This window comes from Misgurnus anguillicaudatus, chromosome 3, assembly GCF_027580225.2.
Source record: "Misgurnus anguillicaudatus chromosome 3, ASM2758022v2, whole genome shotgun sequence".
NCBI lineage: Eukaryota > Metazoa > Chordata > Actinopteri > Cypriniformes > Cobitidae > Misgurnus > Misgurnus anguillicaudatus.
Window position 1 is genome coordinate 32055800 of NC_073339.2, and position 20299 is coordinate 32076098.

The 20299-nt window shown below is 37.3% G+C and overlaps 1 protein-coding gene across 1 annotated transcript in view; it reads right to left on the reverse strand.

Moving 5' to 3' along the window:
• zcchc7 (zinc finger, CCHC domain containing 7) overlaps window positions 1-20299 on the reverse strand; it is a 77002-nt gene that overhangs the window by 52545 nt on the left and 4158 nt on the right. The window lies entirely within an intron of this gene.

Below are 20299 nucleotides of genomic sequence, written 5' to 3' on the forward strand. Positions count from 1 at the left end.
GTAATTAATGACGACGCTCCGGATTCAAATGCGACTCCACCACCGGAAAATAAGACTTGGCGTTAAACCTTTCGGAGAGAGTGGCTTAAAGATTTCGAGAATCTCCGCTATGAAAATGGCTCAATGTGGCTTACTGTGTTTACTGTAAATCCTGTAAAACGGCGTTGGTGGCGGAATAAAACATTTTAAGCGCCAGACCTTGCTTAAACATGGCGAAAGTGCCAAAAACACAAGAAGTGTCGTGACAAATGTGTTCATTATTGATGGAGACACCGACCTGTCGGTCAAAGAGTGTTTGATAGAGTTTGTGCGCATGCGCTGGTGAATGGACATCCGACATCTTAATGATGTTACCTGTAATTGTTAAATTATTATTGCTGCTATACTATTTCAACAGCATTTGGGTATTATTTTAGGAATATATGCAGCAAAAAATAAATAAAAAAGAAGACCAAATTTTAAATGCTGGCCATAGGATGTGTAAAGCTCAGTGGTGGTGTTTTATTTTTTAATAAAATAAATCTATTAACATATACATCGTAGTTGTGGTGCTTTTTAATTTTTGGATGGGTGCGCCTAAATTTTTGCTGGTGCTCCTAACTCTTTAGAGTTGGGAGCACCAGTGCTACCAAATAAAAAAGTTAATTTTGAGCCCTGGATCCGGTTAAGATATTTTAACATGCAAAACAGGAATTCAGTCCACGTACACCCAGCATCTCTGTATGAGCAACTAAACAAGCCTATATGTGCATTTTCTGATTTAAAAGCAGGCAGGTTGAATAAAACCCTTAGGTGCTTTTACTTCATACCTAAGAAAATCCCATTACACTCGAAAGCATCTGCAAATTGAATTGAACGTATTTATATGAACAGCAAGAGGTTTCTTTAATACACCTTAACGTATGCCTAATGCTCTAACTAATACCACTCTATTTGAATGTAGTCATTTATGGCAAAGCTTTTATGGGAAAAATCTATTAAATATGGCATCAGCGAGTACCAGTGGTTTAGTCTCTAAAAGGATTACATTCCAGAACTTTCTCATTTTGGCGCATGACAGGACAGAGAGGGAGGACAGTGAGGTAAAAAGAACCCTCTCTTAATAGATGCATATATAGAGAGATGAAGAAAGAAATGGAAAGAGTATGAAAGATTTTTAGATTAGGCCTAATGCTAAATAAATATTGAGAGATTTGTGGAGAAAAGTCAGTCACGCTCAGTACCTCGTAAACACTCTCCATTTCTCCTCCTGCTGGTCCACAGGGCCACTAAGCTGGTCAGCAGCAGCAACCCAATTACTATTGATCACCGCACTTCAGGAAACGAAAGAGAGGAGAAAGGAGATAAGCAGATAGAGAGAAAAAGTGGAAAGTGAGCATCACTATGCGGTACTCACTCTGAAGGGCACAGTGGATACTGTGAAGGGTGCAGTCTATTATCGAGTCATTTGTGCCATCTAGGAACACCTTAGAAAATGATGTATGCCCCTCCTGTTTAAATTTTTATCACAAAGTTACCTTGATAATATTGCAGCAAATTGTACCGCTATTAGGATTGTAATTGTGTAACACTATTTTAATTATTGTTTACATTTTGACACACAGAAGTGATAGTTTGTAATAATAATTCATGGACACTTGCAAAAAATGTCTTAATTACCAAAGGCTCTTTCAGCATCATGCGATTAGAGCAAATTACTTTCTTGAAGTGATCATTACCTATTCACATTGCTAACTGCTTTAAGTTCCTTTCATTAAGGGTTAAAACATGCCAAAATTCACATTGCTAACTGCTTTAAGTTTCTTTCATTGGGGGTCAAAACATGCCCAAAAAAAATTTGGTAAGGTGTTTCACACCATCTTAATCATTACATCATGTTCCACTCTCACAATGCGTAAAATTCCCACAAACAAATTCACTTGTTTGTAGCTCTGACTAAAAATATAGAGATTGAACTTTCTACTGGTTAAGAGGACCAAGTTCTAGGTACTAGTGATGCACCGCTATATTGGCCTATAATCGGTATCGGCAGATAAAAGCATTTTTTCCATTATTGGACAACAGCTGATAGGGCAGATTATATCCTGGCTAGGAATGGGCCAGTTACCGGTTTCAAGGTGTACCGAGGTTTTAAACAGTCAAGGTTTCAAAACCACTAAAATGTTCTGTGATACCGTCTCCAAGGTATGAGCTGTGTTTATACAAAATTCATTAAATCATTAAGTCATGTGATTGATTTAATGTTTACATTACGCAAATATTATATTTTTTGAAAGCATATTATAATTTAAAGGCTTTATTTTTACCTGCCATTTGATAACACATTTTTGTGTTGAAATGGCAATACTGCAACACCGTAAAACCATGGTATTTTTGCTAAAGGTTATCATACCGCCATAATCTTACACCAGCCCATGCCTAATCCTGGCAATAAATGGTGTGGAAAACCTCATTAGAATCATAGAATATCGGAACAGAAATTATGTATTGTGCATCCCTAATAAATACCCCCCCCCAAAGTTTATATAGCTCATTTAAAGGCGGAGTCCACGATGTTTGAAAAACGCGTTGGAAAAGGAGACGGGCCGACTACCAAAACACACTTATAGCCAATAAAATCAAATCAAATGCCGGGTTGCGTATGTGTGGGGCGGGTCTATCAACAGAAGGTCCAGATTCTATTGGGGTAGGGGCGTGTTTGTTTAGGTGATTTCAAATATCAACATTGGCTTTTCAAACATCATGGACTCTGCCTTTAAGGGTGTATTTTCCAAACTTTTTCAAGAGAAAATGTTATACCCCGAGTCAGTTTAAAAGTACATGTTATACCCGTTGTCATCGAAACGACTTTAGTATGTTTGGGGCAGACAGACGCAAGTGCGTTTCTGTATTATTTCTTTGAAAACAAACCCTAAGGCTTAAAAAAATAAGAACAAAAGTCAAGCAAGCATTCTATGCATTTTGTTGTTAAGGTAAGTGTACGCACACAAACACACGTCTGTTTTGGTGGGACATTCCATATAATATGTAATTAACAGCGGTTCACTTTCGCGATTTGGTACGATTGCGCTCACATCAGCAGCGAACCGATCTGGAGTTCACATGAACCGGACCCCAGACCACCCTTTTTAAGCGTACTCGAGTACGTTTCGCGGGTGTGCACCCGAATTCGGAAGACAGCATTCACATCATCCAAATGTACCGAACTCTGATGTCAATCGAACCCGGTAGCGCACCAAAAGTGCTTGTGTGAAAACACCCTAATAAAGTCATCACTACCAGAACCAGGTACACCCAAAACTGATGCGCTGTTTGACAGCTAGTCATTCAGGGACTTTTCATAGATGCAATAAGAAGCTGCGACAAGTGCTAATGCAGGGTCTCTGAACACCACAAAAATGTGTAAAGATGCGCAAATACTTCAGTTTTAAGGCAGATCAAAGGGAGAATGAGTTGAGTGTTGTGATAAAACACATAACCATAAAAGGTGCATTGTGTAACTTTTAGAAGGACAGAAATGTAATATAATATACATAACTATATTATAAGTGGTGTATAAAGACCTTGCATAATGAACTGTATTGTTTTTATTACCTTGGAATGTAGGGCTGGGACGATTCATACTAATAATACCTGTCTGAAATCGATTCTAAGTTGCAAAGCCGATGTTTGCACAGCTCGTTCATGTATTATGGCTTTGATCAGAAAGTCTTTATCAATCTAAAATGGCTGAGTTGTTTATAACTAGGGGGGTGGGGAAATTGATTCTTTGTTGCATCGCGATGCAGACGTGGATGATTCTGAATCATTTCACAAATGTAAAAAAATCGATTCTTAAAAGTTAGTTTACGATATAATAATGTGCCGTTACAGCTTGAGGGCGCACACCGCACGAGCACCTACAGCGGAGCTTACACGAGCAGTAGAGAAAGAAAACAACAATTACATCTAGGACAGCCCTGTTGGACTAATTCTAAACTGCAAGAAAACTAAATACACTTTGGGATGGTGTAAATGAGTAGTAAAAACCCAATCACGCATTCCATATTTTTGTGTCGGAAGCTCGGACATGTGCGAGTATTTACAAAAAAACATCTCGCAATGTGTCAAAAACTCCATTTGGTCGCAGTCTGGAGCCCTTGGTGCCCCTTTATTGGAGGGAGAACAGAAAGAGGAGAAAAGAACTGAGGACTTGAGGACCAAAGTTGTGAAAAAATATCAATAATCTCAAGGTTACAAGTCCATCTGCAGAGATCTAGATGTTGCTTTGTCCACAGTGCGCAACATGATCAAGAAGTTTGCAACCCATGGCACTGCAGCTTATCTCCCTGGACGTGGATGAAAAAGAAAAATGTATGAAAGGTTGGTAACGCAGGATAGTCTGGATGGTAGATAAGCAGTCCCAAACAAGTTGCATCAGTGTCAGCTGAACCATCCTTCGACATTTGAATGGAACGAAACGCTATGGCAGGAGACCCAAGAGTACCCCACTGCTGACACAGAGACATAAAAAAGCAAGACTACAATTTGCCAAAATGTACGCGAGTAAGCCATATTCCTTCTGGTAAAACGTCTTGTGAACAGATGAGACCAAGATAGAGCTTTTTTGGTATAGCACATCATTCTACTGTTTACCGAAAACAGAATCAGGCCTACAAAGAAAAGAACGCAGTACCTACAATCAAATATGGTGGAGGTTTAAAGATGTTTTGGGTTTGTTTGCTGCCGCTGGCACTGGGTGCCTTGACTGTGTGCAAGGCATCATAAAATCTGAAAATTATCAAAGGATTTTGTCTTGCAATATAGGGCCCAGTGTCAGAAAGCTGGGTTTGTGTCCGAGATCATGGGTCTTCCAGCAGGACAATGACCCCAAACATAGTTCAAAAAGCACCCAGAAATGGATGGCAACAAAGTACTGGAGAGTTCTGAACCAGAGTACTGGAGAGTACCAGCAATGAGTCCAGATCTAAATCCCATTAAACACCTGTGAAGAGATCTTAAAATGGCTGTTGGGAAAAGGCACACTTCCAATATGGGAGACCTGGAGCAGTTTGCAAAGGAAGAGTGGTTCAAAATTCCAGGTGAGAGGTGTAAGAAGCTAATTGATATTAGTAAATGGTACTTCTCATCTGGGTTTTGGATGTAGCAGCATTTTACCATAATTTATTGAGAAGCATAGCAAGCAATATCGCATGATTATTTGTTCTAACCCTATTAGAATGAGCCATTTTTATCTACATACACCACGGGTCCCTTACATGGAAGTTGCAATTTCGCATAACTATGTTTCTACGGTAGCCCTAAATGAACAAACTGTTCTGAAAACAAACGGTGCTATATAGCACCAAAAGTGGTTCTTTGCTCGTAATCATAGAAGAACCATTTTTAGTGCCATATAGCACCGGTGAAGCACCAATGAAGCACCTGTGTAGAACCATATAGTGCTATGTAGAACCATATGTGGTGCTATAGTGGTGCTATATGGCCCCTACATGGTTCTACACAGGTGCTTCACGGGTGCTATATGGCACTAAAAATGGTTCTTCTATGGTTACGAGCAAAGAAACAGTTTTGGTGCTATATAGCACCGTTTGTTTTTTAGAGTGTATAGAGGGCACTATGTCACTACGTTGTCTCAGACGATGACTTGTTTGTCCTGTGGCGGTTACCGTACCTGCCTATGCATTCCGAAATAGTGTGTTGTTTAATTAGCATGTTTTTGTTTTGGTACTGAAATTGGTACAGAGAACCATGAAATTTATCTGGTTTTAGGGATGCACAGAATTTTCGACAAACAAAATTATTCTGAAAAAGTGAAAAGGACGAATAAATTTGACCGAATAATGAGGTCTTTGATGACACAATTAAATAACAACCACCGCAGATTGAGAGACGCGTAAATGCAACAAACATGTTGGTGAAAGCATTTTAAAGTGTCCAAAAAGAAGCAAAAACATATAGCACTACAAGTTTCATTTACTATTTAAAATCAAGACATCCTGAACACCATGCAACGTATGAGAAAGACACAGCGGTGGCAATCCTGGGTATTTGTCTGCTGAATCCACAAGCACAGAGAACGAGAGACTTTAGCTCTCCACTTCAACAACTGCAGTATGAAATAAAAACTTCCTAGAACCAGTAAAGTCCTGCAATGACAAACACGCTTATATTAAACGAGAAATAAAGCGCTTATTAACAATAAGCTTTTCGTTAGACCGCTTTGTTGTGCGCTTTTTCCTCTGCCATCTTCTGTCAATCTTGCCGCCGTCTTCCTCTCTCCTTGTGCTCGTGCTTGACCGTGTACGCAGGCGCGTGCCCGGTGCTCAACAAACAGTGCTATATGGGTGATTCTCACGAAACCATTGAAACCACACCACGGCACTAATGATTTTAGCTTTAAAATGTGTAATATAGTAACATTAAAAAGCATCAGAATTAACACAATACTGTGTTTTACCTTGCACAATGTGTGATTTCAACATAAGAATTTATAATTGTAAATTTTATCTCATTTTCTGCTGAAATTCTCATTACCGCGCTGTGTCCGGCTGTGTTTGAACATGCGTTATGTTGTAATTTAATCAAATTAACACAAAAATATTAAGAAAAAAAATAAATGGATGTTTTGCTAGACTACTTTAGATGACAGAAAAAATATTTACTGAATATTCATGTATAATAATAATGAAGAAAAATTAGGAAAATGATGTGTCCATGCCTGATGTTCTCATCCTCCGCAGCACTTTTTGAGAACAGTTTAAGCACACATACAGAATCTTAATAAAGTTTGATTTTGAGTGACCAAGCACATGGACCAGTTACTTCAAGATGGCTACCAGGTACGATCATTTTTTTACAGTTAATTTGAAATATTGTCTTGTCAGAACGCTTACACAACATTTTGATTATCATTACCGCAACAGATGCTTATTAAATGTTAATTTAATTAATAGAAGCATAATACTTTGATTTTAAATTCATGTGCAGAATCTCCAAATTATGTTCTTTCAGGTTTGTCATGTCATTTTGAAAATATGTCAGTGTTGATGTTTTCTGACTGTTGCGGTAATGAGATTTTTTAGGACTCATTTTTTTAATTATGTTACAAAAAGTGTTAAATGATAAGTAAAAGTTTTTAAATTAATGTTCCCATTTACTCCAGACTTTGTTTTTCAATGTCTGGTGGGTAAAAAGTAAATTTAAGCAATTTTTACATTTTCATGCTTGACATTTTTAAAACCAAGTTTTCGTGAGAATCACCCATAAGCACCGTTGCAAGTTTCTTAAGGCAGAGTAATGAATAAGTTATTTGCATTTTGCGCGGGAATAGAAGATCAGATTAATATCTGTTTAGCAAAGACTCTATCTATCTGATCAGAGAAGTGACCAGGTGTAGAAAGGCCCTATAATGACTGCTGGAATGTTAAAACAATTTCATTGTTAAATAATGTGAATGTATCAATGTAACAGGTTGAAACCTAGACCAACAAAAATGTTTAATCAAGGCTGTGAAGTAAACATGCATTCTTTAAGCACATTGAGCTGTGGTGTTCATGTGGGTGAAGCAGATTCAATTCCAGCATGCATGTTTTCTTCTTCTACCCAAAATCGCCATGCCTCTCTTAATAAATGAGAGCAAAAAAATACGATACAAAAAATTTTTTATTTCTAACTTTACCGCTTTTTCACTGGTAGATTTTTTTACAGCTTAAAAAGACTGTCTTCAATAAGAAAACCAAATTCACTTTTATTATACTTATATATACTTATATAGCCTATAAGTATTTAGGCTTAGGATCTTATTACTACATAACACAAACCCTACTTGTGCGATGAAGATAGCTAGCTGAAACATTATTGGATGTTAGCAAAAAGATAAACAGCCAATGCATCCGGCATATGCAGTAATCACAATAACAGTAAATGGCAGAAGAGGTGGAATGATTTGAGGGAAATGGCTTCCCGACAGTCGGCCCGCTGACATATCAGCCTCATTTCACCAACATGCCCAAAATCTACACAAGCGGGTTCGCAGCACCACTGACAGCTATCTGAGCTCGCAGCTAAACCAACTGTATGCTTCAGCCACATTAGATAGCAGACAAAACTGCTATAAGATGATGATGAGTTGCGACTGGAAAATCTGAGCTTAAATCCAAGTGATGAAAGCTGGTTTCATTATTTCTGCATGTTGGAGGATTATTGGATATGTTTTATAAACGGAGGAAACTTTCAGAGAAGAAACAAGAATTCCAAAGCATCCTCTGACTGAATAACAATGAAACATTTTAGCAAACATTTGAATTGAGTGGTTCCTCACCTACTGCATAAACAGGAAGCAGGTTGTATTTATTTACTAGAATGAGGAAAGACCTTTTTGTTATGAACATATCAGGTCAAAATTGATTTATGGACTCTGATCAATATGTTATTAGTCCCCACTGGAATCAAAGTGTTATAAACAAGGTTTCATCTATCTACACCATTATATTTTTTTACAATAGTAACCTTTTTTTTTTTTTGCAAATGCAAATTAGAAGTTAGGGTATCCTCATACTATAAAAGTCAAGTCATAATTTTAAAATGTGTTTAAGCTGCTTGTTTTCATAATTTCATTAAATAGAAACCTAAATAGAAACATTGATGTGACAATAATATTGAGTAAACCATGGCATTGAATTATTTGTAAAGAACTTTTTATTATTTATTATGATCTCTATCTTTCCATTATCTCCTACTAGATAAGCAAATGTGGTCAAAATTTCTTTAGATCTCAAGTTCGGTTCAAAAGCTGGTGTGACAAAAAGGATTTTTTTTTGTTGTAAACACTGGCCCAGCCTAACTCTTACCAAACGCACACGTGAAAAACACACACATATGCACACACTCACATTTGAAAGTAGCTCCCTCGATATGCAAAAGAAGTACTAATAATAGCGAGGTGGCGTTTTCCGGAAGGTCCCTAAGGGAGTTAAGAAACCTCGAGAGATTAGTAACAGTAAGACACAGACCGGCTCGCATACAAATCTACACACAAACACATCTAACCTTTCATGAGTGGAGAGATATATCAGTACAGACATAAGAAAAAAAATGTAAAAATAAAGCAATGTCTTTAAATGTAATCATATAACTATGACCTCCCAGAACTTTATAATGGCTACACAAATGGGCCAGGAAGCCACAGTGTATAAAAATTAATTGTATTGAATATTTTAATCTGTCGTTTTTTTTGTGAACTTAATGAAAAATAATAGGGTAAAGTTTTTGGAAAAAAAACAGAATGTGACTCATCCAAATGTCAAGAGAGCAATTTTGTATAGTAGGTACTTTTTTCAAAAATGTAATGCATAGAGATAAGTGAAGTGGCTTTTCACTTTTAAACACGTACAATTTTATTAAAGAGTCGGATGAATGATCAAATTTTTTTTACAGTGATCTAAGCATTATGTATCTCAGTTGTCTTAAGGAGGGGCAACCTTTCAATACAGTGTATCCACAAGACCCACTAAAAGAAATAGTTCACCCAAAAAATAAAGTTATGTCATCATTTGACATTTACCCATTTGTATGTCGCTCCAAACTGTATGTTTGTATTCCTTTCTTTGACAGAACATTTTGTAAGATATAATGCGTTAGTTGTTGTTTCATTGTATAGACAAAAACAATGAACCTCACTGACTTTCATTGTGTGGACAAAAACACAGAGACAAATTTTAAATGATATTACTTTTAAGACACAAATCCATACAAAATTGGAACGACGTGACGGTGATACCATCATTTTCATTTTGGGGTAAACTATTACTTTGCCACAAAAACTAAACGTGCCACAAAATTAACAACTGAGCCAAAATATCCATTTAGTATTACTTATAAAATTGCATTAATAATCTAGTTTAAGAGTCTATACCCCAAACAGCAAAGTAATCATCATCTTGGCTCAGTGGTTAATAAATTCATTTAACCCAAACACCCCAAACAAAAAGACTGAGTGATTTAAAAGTTAAAGTTGCTGAAAGACAGACCAAGAAAAAAAAATATATATATATATAAAATCAGGTCTCAATGGGAAACCCCATTCATTTGTCTCGAAGGCAATAATTTGATTTTATATTAAATGACTGCTTAATTATAATGGATTTTATTGGTAATTGCAATTGCCTTTTCCCCCCTCACTGAAGTTTTTTCCTTGTGCAGAGACGCACTTTACGAGAGCGAGTACTACAGTAAGATAATCATGCCAGACTAAATACAGAATGAAATGATGAATATCCATTATATTCGGTCTTGGATTACAATTAAACAAGTCTTAACATATAATTCTTTATCTGAATGAATATCATTCTTTAAATTCATACTGCATTACCTTTATAGAACTAATTTCTCATTTTGTTGTCAACATTAGTCTAAATTTATTGACACGGTATGCATAATTCAATTCCAAAGGACGCACTTTTAAAACCTGCTCTTATGCCCCATGCACACAAAGCCATGAATTACCATATTTGCATATCTTCTTCTTAAAAATAACAAAATATATACACGTTCTTTTTTTCATCTTGCCATCGCATTTAAATAATTCTGTGGAAAACAAATGAATTACGACAAAAATGTAGCGGGGGACTTTTTCCACTACACTTTATCAGAAAACAGCCCACACAAATATTCTATATTGAAAAAACGTTCACATCAAACCAAATGAGCACCTGCGAAAACAAACACAGATGTTGGACCTGAGGTTTTCCGGGAGAACGTTGCATCTTTGCGCGTTGAAGATAATCACAGAGGACCAGATAAAACATTCAGATTTAACCCACAATGGGAGGATACTCTCCTGAGTCCTAACTATTAAAAAAATATATATATTGTGATAGCTTTATTAAGTCACGTTAATACCAGACCAAAAGCTGAAAATAATAAAGAGATAAATTACTATACCAAAACATGCCAATATTTACATATGTATTTTAATGAGCAAAACATTTAAGTATTGTAAGTATTTTAGTGTGTGCAAGTTACTTCTGACAACAAAAAAGAAATAAGTCAAAATGGGATTCGTAAAACTAAATATTCCCCAATAGAAGAACAACGGGAAGACGGCCCGCATACGTGCAACGCTGCCATGTTTAAATGCACAGATCTGTGCCCCAACGGCAGAAACTGTGACAATGGAGCAGGCTGAGTTCCTCCACCCTGCCTTCTCTAATCAAACCTGGTGTGTGACCATTTAGTATGAAATTGGGATGGGAGCTTGCCAGCTAACCCCTTCTCAAAAATACACCCCGCGCCCCATAACGTGATTAAGGATACCTGCTGTCCCATGCAGAGCCCACCCAAAACGCCAGACATACAACCAGGAACACACGCAGACCTTTCAAACAGGATTACGCTGCCCACACTTGTGGCATAGATCACTGGCCATTCGTGAAAACCGAGCTGATGGAAATGCTCCTTTCTTAAGAGAAGCCGTGTGTAGAGCCGATGAAAAATTACAATCGTCTGGAAAAGTCTGATGAGATTTTCGCGATTTAAGGCCAATGCTCAACGAGTCGTTGTCAATATTTCTTTCAACATTGGATATGATCAATAGTACTGTGCTGTCAAAATTGGTTATAAATCGGATAGAGTCAATATTTATGTAATCAATTAAAATTTAAAAATAAATGATTGGGTGAAACAGTTCCGAATGATGCATAAATTATAGGTATAAATGATATCCTATTTTCTTATTTTGCCAATGAGTGGGAATCAGTAAAAACAAACAAGACAATATTATAATGTTATCAGGGGCTTAATAGAATACTATTTGGTGTATAGTTGTTTTAAACTGTAAAATATTGCATATTTTTTTACTTTTGTTTCGTTTTTATCCCGGTTTTAGTGATTTCCCCAATTCTGTATATTCTCAGTTCAATAATTTTTTTTAGGTTGATATTAAATTTTAGTTTAATACAAATCTATGAACTTTAAAATTTACGTTTCTCACAATAATATGTGAAAAATGTAACTAGTGAAATTTTTACACCAGCAATCATTATGTATACAGTGATGTAAAGTAAGAAACAAGTAAGATATTTAAGGAAGTAAGGAAAAATTTCCACCACATCTTTTTGCGAACATTTGCGAAAAAATGAAATGGCGACACATTCCCCTGGATTTTTACTTAATTTTCTAACATGTGCCTTACACCACAAAATAACTATATAAAAGTATACACCACCTCACACTGTGATTTTGTAACAAATCTGTGTTGTGTGTTTGTGTAAGGACATGGCGTCTGTTCAAACAGACCGCATGGAGAAATGGCTGAGGTGTTTCAGATGATGTGGCACTGCTGTGCCCAGATAAGAGCTGATGCCTATCCCTACCCACACACACACATTCAACTTATAGACACAATCTCACACACACAGACCTACAGACACGTATCACCTCACACAGCTGCCACGCCTTACCCCAGCGACCCACACGCACATCTGTACGAATCATGCGGTAATATGCGGCCTGCAGATAACACCTTCACCTTATCCAGCATTCGGCAACATGAGTTTCACAACTTGCACATTCGCTTTTCAGCGACCTGATCGCCAAAGTCTTGCAGTTACAATATCATGACCCACGGCACTTACAATGATGCACTTCCTCTTTATGCCCGTATAAAAAAACATGTTCATTTACTTACACCTTCCAGCCTTTCCTAATGCAGACTGTATTGTTAATTATAAAATAAATATTAGAGATTTTACAGATTACACACTCAACAACTTTACCTTGAGCAGAATATAGCAAGAATAAAAGTACCATACAAAGCAACAAAAGTGACTGACAGCTGTCAGTTCATGGAAGTATAGGTGTGGCCTTATTAAAGAGAGGAGATATATCAGAGAGAGAGAGAGAGAGAGAGAGAGAGAGAGAGAGAGAGAGAGAGAGAGAGAGAGAAAATACATCCAATAGGCTATAACAGGTGTCAAGGCCATGTTCACCAAAAGTAATCATACACTAAACCAGAAATACTACAAAAAAACTACAAAACAGCAACAAACCAATTTACTGAACTTTTGAAAAAAAAAAAGGGGAGACAGACAGCAAAAATCTTACCTTTGCATATGGCCTGCAGTGTATCAAACAAACTCCAAGACAATTCAGAATAAACTATGCAGACTAAACTAATGGCCATCTGCTGCCAGTGCTATAGTCCAACTAATGACAAACTTTGGTTTTCACATGGCGAAAAACCAGACAGAACCAAAAAAGGGGAGGGAAAAACACTGAGAAAAAAAGATAAAAGAGGGAAAAGGAAATTAAAAAGGCACAAAGGAGGTAGAAAAAAGAAAGTGTGACCACTGAGGAAGGCTCAACAACTAATTCAAGTTCATAGCCCCCCTTTCCCCAGTTTTTTTAGAGTCTCTCATTTTTCCTGTCTGTTCCGTTTCAGTGGGGTCTGAGGGGCCCCTTCATCCCAAAATCAGATATTTTCAGAGACACACTCTCTCTGTGTGTGGGGGGGGGGGGTGGCAGGACGACAGGACAGGAGTCAAGACAAACAGTATTGGTGGAAAGGATTTCTAGACTTTCACCCACCTGTATGCCTTTCTAAGCATCATCAATGACTATGTGACAGTGTGTCACACTGTATTATATGAGTTAATTTTAAGTTAATTTTAAAATATATGGAATTGAAATGAATGCTTATGCAAACAAAAACATCATAATTCACGTTATTCTGTCTAAATGTCTTAAGCCCTTTTCTCAAAATACGGAAAATACATGAAAAATGCGGGATAATTTCCTTTTTTTCATTCATTTCAATTCATTTACACTGCCAATGATTTTCTGGAATCTGTGCGTGCATTTACAGTACACACATACTGATCGCATAAAGACACGTTACGTATTTAAAGTCGTGCACTTAGTACCATACTTTCCGGACTATAAGCCGCATCCGAGTATAAACCGCATCATTCAAAAATGTGTCATTAAGACGAAATAACACATAAGTCGCAGTGGACTATACGTCGCGTTTATTTCGAAAATTATTTCACAAAATCCAAGCCGAAGAACAGACATTTAATGTGGAAAGTCAAGTTATTCAACTAAACAATAGCAGACAGAACAACAGGCAGAATGGATGTCTGTACGTTGAAGTAATATTATCAGTTATTTAAACGATAAACCATAGCATAAAGAACTTACCTGGAAGGTTGAATAGGCTAAATTAACCGAACAAGCAAACTAGCTTGAAGTTCGCATACTCGTCATTCCACATTACAGAATCCATTGAATGACATAAATACAGAAGCAGCATATGGCGGACTCTCGCGGCTGTAGACGGTAATGATGTCTCTTGCCTCATAAATAACAAAATTAATTCATACTGACTTACAAGGCGCACCTGACTACAAGACGCAGCACCAGCCAAGTTATGAAAAAAAGCGGCTTATAGACCGAAAAATACGGTAGGTTTTTCAACAGCATCTGAAATTTGCTAATTATCCGTGATATCTCTTTCGAGAAACCATGCGCATGCATTTTTGTTTATGACAAGATCAAAAGGAGAGCGTGTGATGTGCTGTTCTGTCATGCTGGTGAATGATCTCAGCATCAGGGCGGATAGTGACGAGCTCCCAGATCTCTGCTTGACTCCAGTTTCCTGACATTTCTCGTCGTGAAAGTTGATCTGCATTTTATTTCAAACAGATGAACCATAACTTCTTGTTGCGATGACATACGCGTCCTCACTACAGCACTACTCTGCCTCTTGTTCACACAGAATGCTTTCCGTGAATGTTACGGCAATGTTACTATGCCTTCTTTACATGTGCAATCCCAGAACATTTACGGAACGCGTTTGTGTTCACACAGAAACCTCTCTACCAATTTTCTGGGACCAAAGTGGTGTGTGAATGGGGTATTACTGTTCTTAAAATCAGCCTCTGTTGACCGTTTTGTGTGTGTGTGTTACCTTATAGTAACAGTAACGCCCATCAACTGAAGAGAATTGGATTTGAGGGTATGCGTGTTGTGGGATGAATGTAGGTTGTTCGGCAGGCGTACATCACAGAGTTACGAGACTTAGGAACTGGAGAGAATTGGATTTGTGCGACTATACTGTGTGTGCTGAAATGAAATTAGTCACTGCTGTCTAAAGCTTTTGGCTAGTGCATCACAAACACAATCACACTTGACAAATTCAGTCCCTCATACCATATGAAGAGTGCATACTACAATCACTATATCATATACGTTTGTGTCTTGTAGGACAAGTTAACAGATGAAAATGTGTTTATTTACCCCACTATGAACACAATATTGTTTCAGCAAAGAGAAATTGAAAATATTAAAGATGTGTATTTCAACCCCAACTACATTTAGCACAATTATTCCATTTTATTTTATTTGTGGTAATGTTCTCAATAGAAATGGCTGATATTATATTATATACTTTTTTTAAGTTATATTTTTTGGCCAAAGAGAGGAAAGGAAAATACAGGGAGGAGAGAGGGGTATGGGATCGGCAAATGACCACGAGCCGGGAATCGAACTTGGGTCGCCGAAAGTGCGAAAGCCCACTACACCCTCAGCCCCGACGATATTATAGACTTTTAAAAGCATGTAAGAAAAACAAAACAGTAAAAAAAACATAAACACATTTACCCAAAATAATGCAAAATGTTTCAGTTTCAGATTTCGGAAATTACAGGCATTTCTGTTAATAGGACAAGTGAGGATGGCCAAATACTGACCAATTAAATAACACATAGCTGATATATCAGTATTACTAAAGTCAATATTAAATAATAATTCAATTTAATATTCAAAGTCAATAATAATTACTAAAGGCAAAACTATTAGGTGGGACGTCCCTCCGCACATTTAGCAGTAAAACGTGCATGTATCGGGTCAGGCTTCATCACAGCCTTTGTTGACCATGGTTACAATTAAAAAGCAGGATGGTTAAAAAATATAATGGTTTAGAAAAATAATATACAGATTAATGTATATTACGGTATAGGGCTGGCAGGTTTATCAAGTTTTGGTAATACATATGTATTTTTTCCCTGCGGGATACGACGATACGTCTATATCAGGATGGTCAGATATGATATGACCTCATTATTTGCAACAAAAGCTCTGATAGGCATGGGCCGATATGAGATTTTGGCGGTTTCATAACCTTGAGCAAAAATGTGTTATTTTCAAATGTCTGCATATACATTATACAAACAACAAATTTTCAATTGGACACAATACATTTTATGTTTAAGCAACATACAACATGTATGCCAGGCAAAAATAAGGCCTTAAATTATTATATTTTTTCAAAAAATTATAAAATTACAATCAATAATATTAAATGTAAACATCAAATCAATTACATGACTTAATTATTTAACTTATTTTTGTGTAAACACAGCTTATACCTTCTACCTTGACAACGGTATCACATAAAATTTGAGTGGTTTTGAAACCCTGACTTTTAAAAACTAGGGATGCACCGATATGGAAATTTTGGCCGATGCCGATAACCGATAACTCTTTGTATTTGGGGGCGATAACCGATATCTACAGGCCGATAAATATTCGTATTATTTTCACAATGAAAAACTCGCAGACCGCGGACATACTCTTCTTAAGCCCGCAACACGTTTCATCTTCGTGCTATGTCACAGAAAGCACCAATTAAAACTCCACATGGCCAGCAATGAGCAAGTGAAGTGATTCAACAAATCAAAATAATCCATCATTTATCGGCTTTCATTTATTGGCCTAATTTTGCTGTCAGACCGATAACCGATAATATTAAAAATAAGCAGTTATTGGCCGATAACGATATGTCGGCCGATATATCGTGCATCCCTATTAAAAACCTCTGTATATCTTGCAACCGGTAAACGGCCCATGCCTAGCCGGATATGTACACCGAGATCAGACGTAAGCTTTCCATCCAGTTGTGCAGCTGTATATTTTTAAAAAACAAACTTTGACTTGTCTTGAATGTAAACATTTATTCCACTCATTTATTCCACTTATATATAAATACCAAGATATTTATTATACACACGGCCATTCATCCCAAAATTACAGAGATATGGATTTTGGTCAGTATCACCCAGCCCTAATATACGGTATATGATCTCAACCCTCACTACCCACAAAACCTTAAATCTTAAAAGTCACGTTCTTTCTGATCCCATTTTTTTAAACCCTAGTTAGTGTGTAATGTTGCTATAATAGCATAAATAATACCTGTAAAATGAAAAAGCTCAAAGTTCTCTGCCAGGCGATTTATTTTCTTTAACAGAATTCGCCCTTCAAAGCCCACAGCGAACGGCCAGTCTGGACCACAGCCCTCTATTTCCTGCTTTAATGACGTCACTAGAACAGTTTGTTGACTAAACTCCGCCCACAGGAATATGTTAGTCCCAGCTAAGCTAACGGCAAGCTAAGCTGCCATCGAATCACAACACACTAAACAAGCTACACAATCAGAACTCGATATGTATTTCTGAAAGAGGGACATCATAGAACAAGGAAGACATCAGCCTGTTTTGAGGACAGTGAAAACAGCTGTATAAAGATAAGTAAATTATGTGGAAAAATACCGCCTTTTTTTACACGTGAAACATGTTATATTGCGCACTGTAAACACAATCAAAAACACAGAAAGAACGGGAGCTTTAACAATCCTTTGTTCCTTCTTTATCACAGTTAACCCGGCATAGGAAACCTCTCACATTTGGACACAAACATACACACATACAGGGCAACCTCTCCAGTCACTTCCTCACAACTCCCCTCCCGTATATGGCCCACATGTTCTGGAGTGCAGGGTCAAGCCCCAGAGATCAGAGACACCGAGGAGAAAAAGAGAGACAGAGAGCTGGGCCTTTCCTCCCTCTGAACCCCTCCTTTACTCTCTCTCATCCTTCACTGAATCACTCTCTCTGGGTAACAAAAGCGGGCCAGGGCAGTAGAAGGCCCCCTCTGCACATAAGTGTGAGAAGCATGATCGACCGAGCAGAAATACCACCCCAAAGACTCCTTCGTAGCCACCATTTAAATGAGCCAGAGAGCGAGAGAGAGATGAGTAGATGAAGGGAAAAAGAGATGGGAAAAAGAGATGGGGAAAAAGAATGAAACTGTCAGTATTAGTAGTATAGATAAAAAAAACAAAGGTGGAAGAAAGAGTAGAAAAAAAAAAAAAAAAAAAGGAAATTAGTACATTGCATCCAAGATTTGGGGGGGGAAAGGAGGTTTGCTGCTTTGCAGGTTAACCTAATGTGTAGATCTAGAGAGATTTGCAAGTACATTTTTATTCATCTACGATTAAAGTCTCCTATGCTCTCACTCGCTCTCTGACAGGAGGTTTGTTATGTTTTGTTTGTTTCTACTCTACATACACAGAAATATTCCCTCGTCGCTTTCCCCGCGCGTTCTCACGTGCATGCAAATGAACTTTACATGCGTAAAGCCTGATGCATGCGCAAAGCCTGCACACACAAACACACTCTTGTTCAGTCGGTTAAACACACATACTAACTTTACAGCAAATGCATATGAATAGAAGATTTACAGATGCAGTGATTAGAACGTACATACAGCCTTTAAAGCAGAGGAATGCAGAAAGCTTTGGGGATATACACAAATTTGTGCTTGTGTGTTCACACGTGCAGCATCTAGGGCCCTATAAAATCCGTTGTATTTTTTCCCAAATTCCGTTATATTTTTTCCCAAATTCCGTTTTGTCCATTTCAATTTAAGCAAATTCCGTTTTGTCCTTTTTAATTTTTGGCAATAATTTTTTTACCCTTTACTGTTATTTTAGTCATAAAAAGAGTGTGCCTTTAATGTTAATGATTAAAAACATGCATTTATACACACACACTTTACTCAATTCAATGCATTGTTTAGTGTTGTTGCAGAAGGCTACACGTGTCAAAGCAGTGGTGTCTTCAGAAGTGCCTTAAACATATTAGTCCAGCTCGTTTGAAACGCATAAAACTGAACAAATACATGAGGATTTGTGTTCGGACTTCGGACAGATGCGAGAGCGCGTGCACGTGAGAGAGGTGCAGTGAGAGAGACGTGGATGAGAGAGTGCATGTATCTTTGCGCTCCCAGTCAACGGAATGTTGACAAAACTTACAAATGAACAATTCTCCGGTCACATAAAAGTAATGTGGGAATTGCTCGGAACTGAGTGCTTAGCATCGAACTTCTTATTTTTTTCGCTGACAAAAGCAGAGTCGTGGAGAGCCCCTTCGCCATGGTTTCAGTGTTTTGGAGGGGGACTGAAATTACGGGAGGGGGTGTGTCACCCAGATTTGTTTCCCCCGGTCGGAATTTCCCCCAGACATACGTTCTTCTCCCACACAAACACAGAATTTTATTCAAAATATGTGAAATTCCGCGTTAACACTAGATTCCGTGTTAAATTTGCCAATTCCGCGATTCCATCCGCGATCCATGATTGCGGAAATTATAGGGCCCTAAGCATCAGCCCAACCATACAAAGTAGGGCTGGGTATCGATTCAGATGTTCCAGATCGATTCGATTTCGATTCACAAGCTATCAAATCGATTAGATTCCGATTCTCAGTTCAATTTTCGATTCTGGTTCTCGGGTAGGTTTTTATACTCGATTCTCGATTCAACTCAATGAATATAGATTTAATACAAATACTATAATAATAAAAAAGAACAGTGAACAGAAGTTTACAAGTGGGTAATTAATAAAAAAATTAAAAGCCACAACACTAACGTTGAAGACGACTAGTAATTAGATTAAAGTTAATTTTACATTCAATGTTTGTGGAAATAAATATGAAAGAAAAAGAATCGATTCTGCTCTTTGAGAATCGATTTTTATTAGACCAGGTTTAAAAAAAACGATTAATCGGAAAATCATTTTTTTTGCCCAGCCCTAATACAAAGACTAACTAACATAATTCAAATCAGAGCAACACTACAGTCAAAAATCAAAATGAAGGTAACACGCTTAAAGAAATAAAGAAATGATGCAACGTGAATTCTATTTTGCATAAATTTTGGTTTGGATGTCATGCATGCATTGCCCAGTAAAGAAAAGACAGTCACATTTTTAAGCATTACAGCCTAGATTTTGTTGCATAAAAAGTGTGAAGATTCTACAAAACACAACTGTTAAAAGTGAAAACACAAATTTGGTTGTCAGAGTGAACGTTGAGGACAGCCTCACAAACCATTCACTTTTATTGCATGGCCAAGAATCAATACTTGTCAAACTTTCTCCTTTACTTTTACTTATAAAAAA